This window comes from Bombus vosnesenskii, unplaced genomic scaffold, assembly GCF_011952255.1.
Source record: "Bombus vosnesenskii isolate JDL3184/JDL3185 unplaced genomic scaffold, Bvos_JDL3184-5_v1.1 scf7180000013428, whole genome shotgun sequence".
NCBI lineage: Eukaryota > Metazoa > Arthropoda > Insecta > Hymenoptera > Apidae > Bombus > Bombus vosnesenskii.
In genome coordinates this window covers 28,520-40,139 of record NW_022883043.1, presented here as the reverse complement: position 1 = coordinate 40,139, position 11,620 = coordinate 28,520, and the positions used below count along the sequence as shown (strand labels likewise).

General features: G+C 35.3%; 1 pseudogene; it reads left to right on the top strand.

The window, feature by feature from the left end:
* The first annotated feature begins 330 nt into the window (after positions 1–330).
* LOC117237986 lies at positions 331–10,334 on the top strand (annotated as a pseudogene).
* The last annotated feature ends 1,286 nt before the right edge of the window (positions 10,335–11,620 follow it).

Sequence of the window (11,620 nt, the reverse complement as noted above, 5' to 3'; positions counted from 1 at the left end):
AAAGTTACAGTGATATCAAATAATCCGTAATGACATTTATTACTCCAATCATATCAGTCAGCTACTACCTACCGCGTAATACGCGATCGATTTTCAAACGCGCCCCCCTCCCTCCCCCCACCAAATAGAGTTTCCAGTGTAATTCTGTTATTCTTGAATCTTCGGCTTGTTTTTCATTTTTTAGCTCACTTTAAAATTTCTTCTGGCTTCAATTGTGCTACGATTTAAAGTTTTCCGTGTATACGTTTAGGACGTTACTGCGTGCGGAAATAGTACAGAAGGCCTCTAATTATACCGTCTACAATATTATTTATAGACTTTGAACCATATAGTACGTAAGTATGTAATTGTATATCTGTCGTGGTTCATTTTATCCTTCTCTGTTGCGTGAACCAGCGGTTAGGAGCGACACTAAATCAAGTGGGAATGAAACTCGTTGAAACAACGCTAGACATGGTAACGGATCCATGACTGTGCTTCTGTTATTATCAACGCCAGTAACGGTTAAACCTATTGCATGTGTGTAAGTTGGAAGTTACGTACATAACTTATGCACACCCGTTGTGTGTTTCGCGATCCCATATTTCTTTTAATTTGAATTTTATGAAACTTTTTGTTCGATAATTGATGTGCCATATTACATCCGTCACATTCAATGTTATATGGTGTAATTTCTTCAGTTGTGGTGTTATGTAAGTTACGAGGTCATTCCTGTGTTTGGACATGTGTTTGGAATGTAGTGTGTATCTTTCTCTTCGTATGTACATAGTGAGTAGAGACTGTCTGTCTTTCGCTAGAAGAATATTCTGCATATAGTTATTTACTGTTCTTGATATTTGATTTTGGAAATTTAATTTTCGCTTTGCTTGTATCTTCGAGCGTAAGGTGAAATTTGTACAGACATATTTAGTAATTTGTTAATCGTACTGTTCGAAATTATTGTGTGTGTGAATATTTCGGTGAATATAAACTACGAAAACCTGTCCTTGATTTTTTATGGTAACAAAGCAGTCTTTTCAGAAGAAACAATATTCATAAATCAGTCCCTTCGCAAAAAGCAAATTCTACGAATCTTGTTAGAAGAAACCGGTTGACGAAACTACGTGTCCCTTCAGGAGAGGTCTAATTTATAGAGGTAGCTTGCAAGAAAAAACCAATCTCACAAAAAGCTTGAGCATTCTTAATTAATCCTCTTTAGAATTCAATTACATTTATGCCTTTTGTAAATATTAATTCTAAAATAACGATGCTAACATTTCTAACCTACAGAGTATCAACAAATAACATAACGCAATTCCCCATTTCAATTAAATATGAAAAATATACTAAAGTCGATCCAAGATCAAACCCGGTAAAACAAACGACAAATTTACCTGAAAAATCCACTGAATTCGTTTCAATACATCCGTTATTTAAATTGCAAAAATCAGTTGTGTTTCAACGTCAATTTTTAACACCGTCCATATATCGCAATTTTAGTACGCGACAAGACGACAATACAATTCATTTCAACACCATTGAAAAGTATGGCTGGCTTCGGACAACCGGTTTCCGGCGTGGCGCCACTATGCTTTGGAGAAACAAGGAAATACATATGTATGCACCTTGCTTTTTGTGAGACAGAAGAACTCTGTGTCTCTGTTCTACCAACGTCGACGATTGTTGCGACGATTTGCCGCAAACCTAAATGGAGTTCGATCAATGGCAACGCGAGCACGTGGTCCTCGATGTTCGCGATCGGAAAATCGTGTTTTCCAAACTATTTTTAGTTTCGCCGGTTCCACTGTCAATCAACGTTTCTTCCTTCGGTTCCGTTTCTCTTCGATTCTCTCCTTTTTTATTGGCAAACACGTGTCACCGAGTATCGTGTTCGTCTTCGTTAAGCAAGCTTCTATATCAGCGATACGCGAGCCGGTTTCCCCTTCATATTTGTACAAGACTTCGTGAACATCGGACATTTTTCTCCTCTCTTTTCGAATAAGAAAATCCTATCGTTGTTTAACTAACAATTGCATTTCTTTAAATGGAAATGTGGTCGTGTCTCCTTTATATTTTCAATTAGCCAGGGAATTTAGGTTTATTGCCGTGGAAACTTGATCGGTCGTTTACGTAAGGATCTGCGACTCTGCTTCATCTTCGAGGAAAATTTCATCGAATACAATCGTTTCACTCAATGATTGGATCAGTCGAAAGGGAGATTCCGTGACTGCCTGTATAAATATTGATCATAGTGTCTCTTGAAGGGAAGCTGTACCAATCTTGTTGATTTAACTACTGATCCTACTTTATCCTCGAGAAAAATTACTTACTTTGATTGTTTGACCATTAATTTTAGCGTTTCTTCGAGGGAAACAGTGTTGATCGCTCGAGTCTGCTTCTTTCTCAAGGTAAATTGTATTTACTATTTACTCGATCAGCTATTTTATTTTCTTTTCCCGGAGAAACCTTGTTTCTCGCCTGTTTGACCATCCGCGCTATTTCTTCTTTGAGATAAACTGCAGCGATTATTCGTGTAATCAACAAATCTACTTTTTCTTTCTTTACGAAGGAAATCGTGTGTTTAACGAAATCTCGCTTGTTTAGTCATTGATTCCGCTAACTTTTCCAAATAAATCGTCAATCATTCGCTCGATTGCCAATTCTAATTTTGCTTCGAAGCAAACTGCGTTGATTATTCGTATAACCTTTTTAATAGAAACTGTTTTTCGCCTATTTTATCGCCAATTTCCTTTTCAAAATAACATGTATTAATTATTCGTTTAATCGCAGATTTTATTTTATTTTATTTCTATTTCTATTTCGTTTTATCATCGATTTTCCGCCGTCTTCAAAGAAACCCACGTGAATTACTTTAATTGCTTTTTCAAACTAATTTTATTTCTTTACTTTTAAATTAAGAAGCAGCAACGAAAATGCTACAATAACGGAAAAATTCTTCGGTTATCTCCACAAAGAACACGAAGGTATCGAACTTAGTGTATTGAGACATTTTGTTCGTTGGAAGTTAGTCGACGACATTTGGAACGGAAAGATACATTTGACATGATTTAGTGTGACGTTGAGAGAGAAAAATGGTTTGATCGAGGGTGCCCTTAATTACTAATTTCATAACTTGCTGTTAATCGATCTGACAGTGATATTAGTAGATGTGGTTGGTAGTGCCTGATTAATCGTGATCGATATTTTGAACAAAGAGCAACGAGAAACGATCAGTTTGGAGTTTCACTTTGACGTCGTGAGACTATCGTTAATTAGACATAGAAGAATCGTTTGGTGACAGATAAGGGTTTCAACTTCTGTATTCATTTTCTTCTATAGACTGAATTTAATTTTTCGCTTTGATAATCGTTTATAAAAGAGAAGCGATAATTATTAATTCTACCTAAGAATGTTACTAATAAATTAGGAAAAAGAAATTTTGATTGGATTCTTGATAATGAGTGAAAATTAATTTAAAAGATTGTATTTGGAATTTTGAGAATCGATCGAGTCCTCAGTTTCAGTGCAATGTAACGTTATCAGTCGCGTGAGTTTGGCTCATATGTGATTTATGTGCAAGCTAAATGTTTCCAACAAATTGTAGCATATTGATTTCTCAAAGTCCTGTATCAAATGTCTTGTAATTATAAGCAATTGTTTCGTTTGGACGATCAAGGGTAATATACTCTATTTTTGATTTTAAAAATGTCGCCATTTGTGTAGACGTACACACGCAAGTATTTATTATGTAGACACGATGGCTCGTAGACACGAACGTTTCTCGTTGTCGTATTTTCCAAACAGGTCAGTTATTTCGAGCACTCGACCACTTTCTCGCTCCTGACAATGACACTAGTCATTCTAATCGATGTCTCGAAATCGATGGTTTTTCTGTCAGCTGTTTCGTTTCCGTGTTTATTCTATATGATAATATTGTTTCACGTATTCGCTTAAATTTAATTGGCAAATGATTAATTTCCCTGAATCCATTTTCAAGTAAACATATCAGTTTAACCTTTTGCTCTATCTGATACGAAAATGAACAATTTGATATAAAAATTTTGCGAAAGATCGATATATTATTTTACTTTTAACTTGGAAATCGTTCTTTTAATTTTTCAATATCTAATTAACCACCTCAGTCCCTAAGACCGTCTGTTTTAACGAATGGTAAATAATCAAATAATTGCGTTGATACATCAGAAGTACCATCTTCTTATATCCCTGATATTAGTGTTAAAACAGGTTTGAAAAACCTTCAATTATTTCATTTATTCTTAGCCTTCGATGGCTTAAAATTTTCTCGGTTATTTTCCAATAGAGTTCAATATATTGATCGAAAACTTAGTTTAGTTAAGCACTGTAACCGGAAGTCACCCTTAAGTCGCCGGGTAAGAGAATTACGAGTAATAAACAAACAATATTAATCAGAAAATTATTCCATTCAATTTTTCTCCTGCATTTAATTAAATATGACAGAGTCAACAAACTTTCCTTCGGTTCTTCTATCTCATTTGCAAATCTATAATATCGATATCCAAACGATAACTCGAACACCATTAACCAGTACTCGAGGCTATTTCTTTCGTCGAAACTTTCCTCAGACATGTAGATATCACGTTGACATCGCCGCGTATACCGAATCAGCCCTTTTTAAAGATGATCTCGCGAGCGTGGTTCGTATGCAATTCAATTTGAACGAGTCGCGTGTCACGATTCACTTGACTCCCGGCACAGTAATTGGCCGGCACTCGAGCAAACACTTACACTTAATTTAACGTTTAACCGAATCGAAAACAAAGCGAACAGTTGCCGGACTTCGCTCGTTCTTTCAGTTCATTTCCGAACGTCTTTCGATCAGCATATCGGGTCTCCTCTTTCATCTCCGTTGCCTTTCAAAATCTAAAATCATAATTGAGACTTTGCTGCTCGAACTATGGAAGGGGAAAACGTGAATGACGGGTAAGATTGTTCCTGCGTTCTGTCAGAAAATAATTTCCTGTTTGTGGGAGAGGAAAGGAGCATTGTAATTGGAATCACAGAATGTGAAACATCAAAGGAACTGCCGAATGACATTTATTTCAAAGACTAGAAGACTGAAAACTTTGTTATACGACTTTTATACTGTTACGCCTGGAAATCAAGGATGGATTCTGTTTCAGCGAAATGAAGGACGAGAAGAGTAACTCTATATTGCCCACTGAAGCGACTCGATTGAGACCAAGATTGGAAAGTTTCGATGATGTTCTGCCGTATGTCGGTGACTACGGGAGATATCAATGGCTGTTGTTATTGTCGTTACTACCTTATGGCGCGACGTACGCGTTTCTGTATTTCTCGCAATTTTTCATTACGATTATTCCCACGGAACACTGGTGCAGGATAGACGAATTAGTAAACTCGAATTTCACCGAAGAAGAGAGGTAAGTATGTATAATGAAGGAAAGAAAGAAAAGGAGATATACGTAGCAACGAAAGCTCCTTTAAACTTTGAACGATATTTTTGATTGTTCGTAGAAAGTGACTTTAAAATATTGTGACTTCTGGAATTTCTCGAATTTTCGAACATTTCGAAAATTATTAGAAAATATTGTAGAAAAATTTCACGATAAGATACAAGATATTTTTGGATTACTCTGTCTGGACTTTGGTTCTTATTTTAATAATTAAAATGATCAATCATCTATCGTATGGGGTGTTTAGGATTAAGATAGCGATTCCAGTGACGAACGTTTATCCTTATTACGAACAATGTCAACGGAAGGACGTAAACTTCACAGAGCTGTTGAAGAGCGATAAGAGCCTGAGCTCATCGGGCTTCCAAACAAACAAAACGATAAAATGTACTCAATGAGAGTATAATTTTACGCAGATTCCATATCCTAGTATAGGAACTGAGGTGAAGTATTCACATCGTTGTCTGAATCGCATGCTTCGAAATTCTTACACTTCTGCTGCGTTCTTTGGGTCATTTCCGATCTACTCTAACCTTGTTATAGTAAATTTCTTAAGTTTAAAGAAAGTATAAGACGATAATTGTTAGTACGGATAATTCCTCGTTCCGATTTTACGCGAACGTTTTTTTCAGAGCATAAAGAACTCTTTCATTCATCGAACTGCGAGCAGAATCGAAGACCGCAGCAGGATTAAAATTATATTCTGAAAAATATGAATCTGGTTTTTCGCTGACTAACTCTTAACCTTGGTGATTAGCTAGATTGGGTATGCGACCAAGAATACCTCGTATCAACGGCGCAGGCCATCTTCTTCTGCGGATCCATCATCGGTGGTTTTCTAGTCGGTTGGATCGCCGATCACAAGGGTCGTATCCCAGCTTTAATGTTCTGCAATGGTATCGCCCTTTTTGCCTCCATTTTCACTGCCAGCGCAAATAGTTTTTGGTCATTCGCCGTCTGTAGGTTTCTCACTGGACTGGCGTTCGATAACTGTATCAACATTCCTCTGATTATCGGTAAGCCTTCTACGAAGTAGAAAGTGCGAGAGGTTCGACCGATAAGCCAATGTTTCAGTCACGCGAGAGATAACGTTAGTATGAAGTCAATGTTTCTATTACGTGAAAGATGATGTTGCGTGAGAAATTTTTGATGAATTGTTCCTCGAAGATAATTTTGACGTTGCTGTACTCGATTGAACTATACGGTTCGAGTTCTTGATTCAAGAGCTTTTGCCACCACCAGAGATGAATATATTGATTTTGTTATTGTTAAAGATCGTTTCATCGATTTTCATGTCGTCGAGGATAGTTATATCTTGATATTCTTAAATCGAGTTATACAAGGTGGTTGGTAACTGGTGGTACAAGCGGAAAGAAGTCGAAAATATAGAATACAAATTTTCTTTTTTAATTCTTCCATCGAGACAACGATCTACAGTGAGATCCGTTATAACGAGACGCGATAAAGTGCACGCGTATCGAGCGAAAATTCAAAGTCGATTTTCTCGAAAACAAAGTCTCGAACGAAAAATTTTTATTCTATATTTTCGACTTCTTTTTTCGCGTAGAATCACCCCCTTTCCGCTTGTACCACCAGTTACCAACCACTCTGTATATTCGTTCGAAATGAAAATTATCACAAAATTTTCAACACGTAATTCGTTTAAATACGTTAGAAGCAAAACACGTGCATTATGTAGCGCTTTTTGTTATACGGACCAGCTCAAACTCGGAACATTCACGTTTGCAGAGTAAACGGATTAATTTAAAATCGGAATTATATTTATAATCTTACAATTATCCTACAATTATGTTGATGGTATCGTTCATTCGGCTCGTCATCAATTGCTCCATATTAATAATAACCGGTTTCACTCGATAGATCTTCCATGTTCTATTACTGCAACATAAAGAATAATCGTCGTTAAGTATCTTGATATAATAATCAGTTATTCCGAGAGTCATCGACGATCAATTATCCCGCAGTGCTCGAATATATGGCTGTTTCGAAACGGACGTTGGTCGTGAATATCGCCTTTGGCGTATACTTCGCAGTGGCCAGTACAATTTTACCATGGATAGCCTATTATATCGCGAACTGGAGATATTTTACTTACGTTACTGCCATACCGCTGTTATCTGTCGCTATCACACCGTGGATTCTTCCCGAGAGCGCCCGGTAAGTAAACTCCTAATCGTTCGATTATTCGAATTCTCAACTTGCGCTTTGAGATTTATGCAAATTTACTTATCGATCCATATCACTCGTATTTGCTCTGTTCAAGCTGGTACGTTTCCAACGGGATGATGGACAAGGTTGTTGAGAAACTACGGAGAACAGCTAGGATCAATCGCAGAAATCCAGACTCGCGTATTTGCGATATATTCGTCGTAAGTTCGATCAAATAGAATTCTAGAAAGCTTACGCGAAATCATACGGTACAGTACTTGAATCTGTGCTGACAGATATATTTGATTCACGTCGAAAACACACAGACTCGCGAATGTATTTTAACATGCATAGACAGGTTTTAAAAATGAAACGCGATGAAAAATGAAATATGAAATGAAACTTGACTGTCGCGATTCCATTGTGGTATTATATCGATCTCGTACAAAATTTGAAGTAAATCTGGGAATTTATATAGAAATTATAAAATATTTACAATTTACAAGTACAATCGGGGATAAAAATAAGCTGCTATAGTTAATGGAAATAGATGTGAAGAAAGTATAATCAAATTAGTATCAGCCTCATATACTTGAGTTTTATTTATTATATTTCCTTCTAATAATATGCAGATAGTTCAGCAAATGATTGAAATGAATTTTTACATTTTCTCCACTAATCCACTTAGTTTTGTTCCCGACTGTATTTCGGATCAGAAAAGTATTTAATCAACCAACCACCCATTATATTAATAAATCTCGATATCAAAAGCCATGCCGACTAATTCCATAAAACAGAATGCAAAGTGCCACTGCTCGTGCTATCTATTAATGACGAATAAAATGAAAATAAAATTTCTTTTCAGTGTGTTATGAATTTTGAACTGTGTAAGGGCTAAAGGCACGACTCGTATTATATCTTTCGTTAATTATTCTCGAAATAAATTCTTGCAGAGTAACATGGAGGCACCGGACAAAATTCAAGAATCAGCGACGCTGCTCGATCTGTTCAAAACGCCACGGTTGGCGAGAAACACTATTCTTCTAGTTGCATTCTGGCAAGTATAAGATACGAGTTCATGTTGCGAGAAAACCTTCATAAATAACCGATACAATCTTGTAGGTGTTTCACCCTGATCTCGTTCGACGGTCACGTGTATTCATTAAAACTTATCCAGAGCTCGGTGTTCGTGTCGTTCTCGATCGCCTGTGCCACAGAACTTCCAGCTGGGTTATTACTCGCCCTGTTGCTCGACCGATGGGGTCGTGGACTCTGCGGATTTCTCACGATGGCAATGACCTGTGTACTCAGTATCGCTGAACTTATGCTGCATTCCAGTAAATATATCGATCTGTTTATTAAAGTAAAATTAAAACGATTATAATGACGTATTATTGAGAAAAATCTGAAATTAAGTTGATGACGAATGTAAAAGAATTTTGGCAACTTCGAAGGTATTAATCTTGGAAAATAATTATTTTGATGGAACTAGAATTTAGGAATTATTAGGAATTAATTTAGTGGCGAAATTGAAAGAGGTGTGCACATTTTAGAAGCAATAATTTTCTATATGTTGGTTTTCTAGAATTTAGAGATTTATAGAAGTTTAAAGTTTTGTGTGAAATTTTAATTTGATTTTGATTAAGCTTCGATCGGACTATATTTTTAATTAAACTTACAATCAAGTATTGTGTACCCAGGATTAATTTTGTATTTTTTAATTTATTCCCCAGTGCTCGCGAAATTAGTAATGTCAATATTGTCGCGATTCTGTCTGAACATGGCAGCCAATGTTGGTCTTCAGTATGCAGCAGAACTTCTGCCCACGCCAGTCAGATCGCAGGGCGTATCTTTCATTCATATTTTCGGAATAGTTGCACACTCTTTGGCGCCATATATCACTGACTCGGTAAATAAATATTTATACTACTATTGTTGTTACAACATTTTTGAAACACCGCTAAGTACATCCACGTTCAACTTCTCTTTAATTTATTCCAAAAGATACAATAAGCGCTATTAGAAATTATGAAAAAGTTCTCATGTAAATTTTCTCATGAAAATGTAAAATAGTTTTTTTCTTACCTTAAAACAAGTTGTTTCCTGAAGAAGTTAAATATTATAAAAATCTGATCAAAATATTTCTCACTTTCTAGAAAGCCCGTTTTGGAAGTTGCAACCAACGCTTTTCTTTAACTGATCTTTAATCAAAAAATTGAAATTTAAAATAAAAAATGATGGAATAACTTAAGATATGAAACTATATTGGTTGAAACTTTCTAATGAAACTTTTTAAATGAGAAATACTTTGACCAGATTTTCATGGTATTTAACCTTTGCTCATATAAATTAATATTTGTTCATTAGGCTGCAATTTGGGAGGGATTTCCAATGCTCATTATCAGCACGGTGTCCTTTTTTGGCGCTGCACTGGTTTTGTTCCTGCCGGAAACTGTCGGCCAGAATCTTCCTCAGACTATCAAGCAAGGCAAAGAATTCGGAAGGGACCAACATTTCTGGTCGTTGCCTTGCTACCATAAGACACACTTCAATGGACATCAACACTATCACTCCTGTGAACGATAATTATCTGATTTTTAATAATAATTCAATTAAAAAACACGAAGGAGGATTCGTGTTTTTTTAGAAGTAACAATATTACAAGCGGATCAGTCTGACGATTTTTGTACGAGAAAAAATCGGAACATATTATTTTTCTATTCTCCTACATTAATTTTTATTTTTACCGTTTACGTTTAAGAATTTGTAAGCCTTAATTATAAAAAGAGCGAGCTTAGAAATCGTGTTCCTATATAATTTTTATTATTATCTTTTAAGAGCTTTTATAATTTTAATGCTAATTTTCACTTGCGTTACGCACGTTCGAATCGTTCAGCGGTTGGTGCTAATTTGATATTCAAAGATATTACGTAGAATAATATCGAAAATGTTACGTAAATTAATAATTACGTAATTTATTAATTACGTAAATAATAAATTAGGGAGATTTAAATTTTTGATTCCTTTAATGTTTTTAACATTTTTCACTGGAATATATTGGACAAAATCTTATTTAAAAAAATAGTACGTTTAGATAATTTGTCTTTGTGAAAAGAAACAGTTTTATATCTTTTGAACGATTATCCACGTATTTTTAACGATTATTTATCTATTCGTTATATTTTTTTGTACGATTTTAAATAACGTACAATATTAATAAAATCCAAGCTTGAAGACTTTTTAAATTATTGTTATAATTTCTTCAGCACCAACTGCTGGACTTTTATTTATCTAAAACGAGTTGTGCGTACATTTAAAAAAAATAACTCTAATTGACTGTTTCTATGGTTTAGGAAGAAGAAAAAAAGAAAGGAAAGAATATTGTAAGCAAATCGTGCCATCGTATGACGATCAGTGTTCGTCGTTGTGCCAATAACAACGCAATCAATCTGAAGAAACCTATTCATAGTATTCATAATCATCACTCACGTATACATACGCGTATACACTCACGTCCATAAGATTGATTCACCGAATAAAACTTCCATAAACCTTAATATAAGAAACAATTCTACTTTTTATTTGCACACACATCGACGAATCCCCCGAACAAAAATAAACTGCTAAATATCTCTATAATTAAATACATTAATGCTCGATGATCCTCGTTCATCATTATACGTCTAATCTAACTCCATCCTATAATTAGGAGTTCTACGATAACGATCACTTATGTTACAATGTATTAACCCTTAACAGCCGAACTTAATTATAATTAATTATAGAAAATGAAATGCTTCATTATACGGATATTTGAAGTAATATTCTGTATTATACAGGGTGTCTGGTAATTGATACTGTGATAACCAGTGGTTAGTTAATGTGGTTAATAACCAGTGGTTAGTTAATGTGGTTAATAACCAGTGGTACAGGATAATACTATGTGAAAGGATCTGTTGAAAATATAGAACGAGAGATTTTCGTACGACGTTCGAGAGAATGAAATTCTGAAGCTT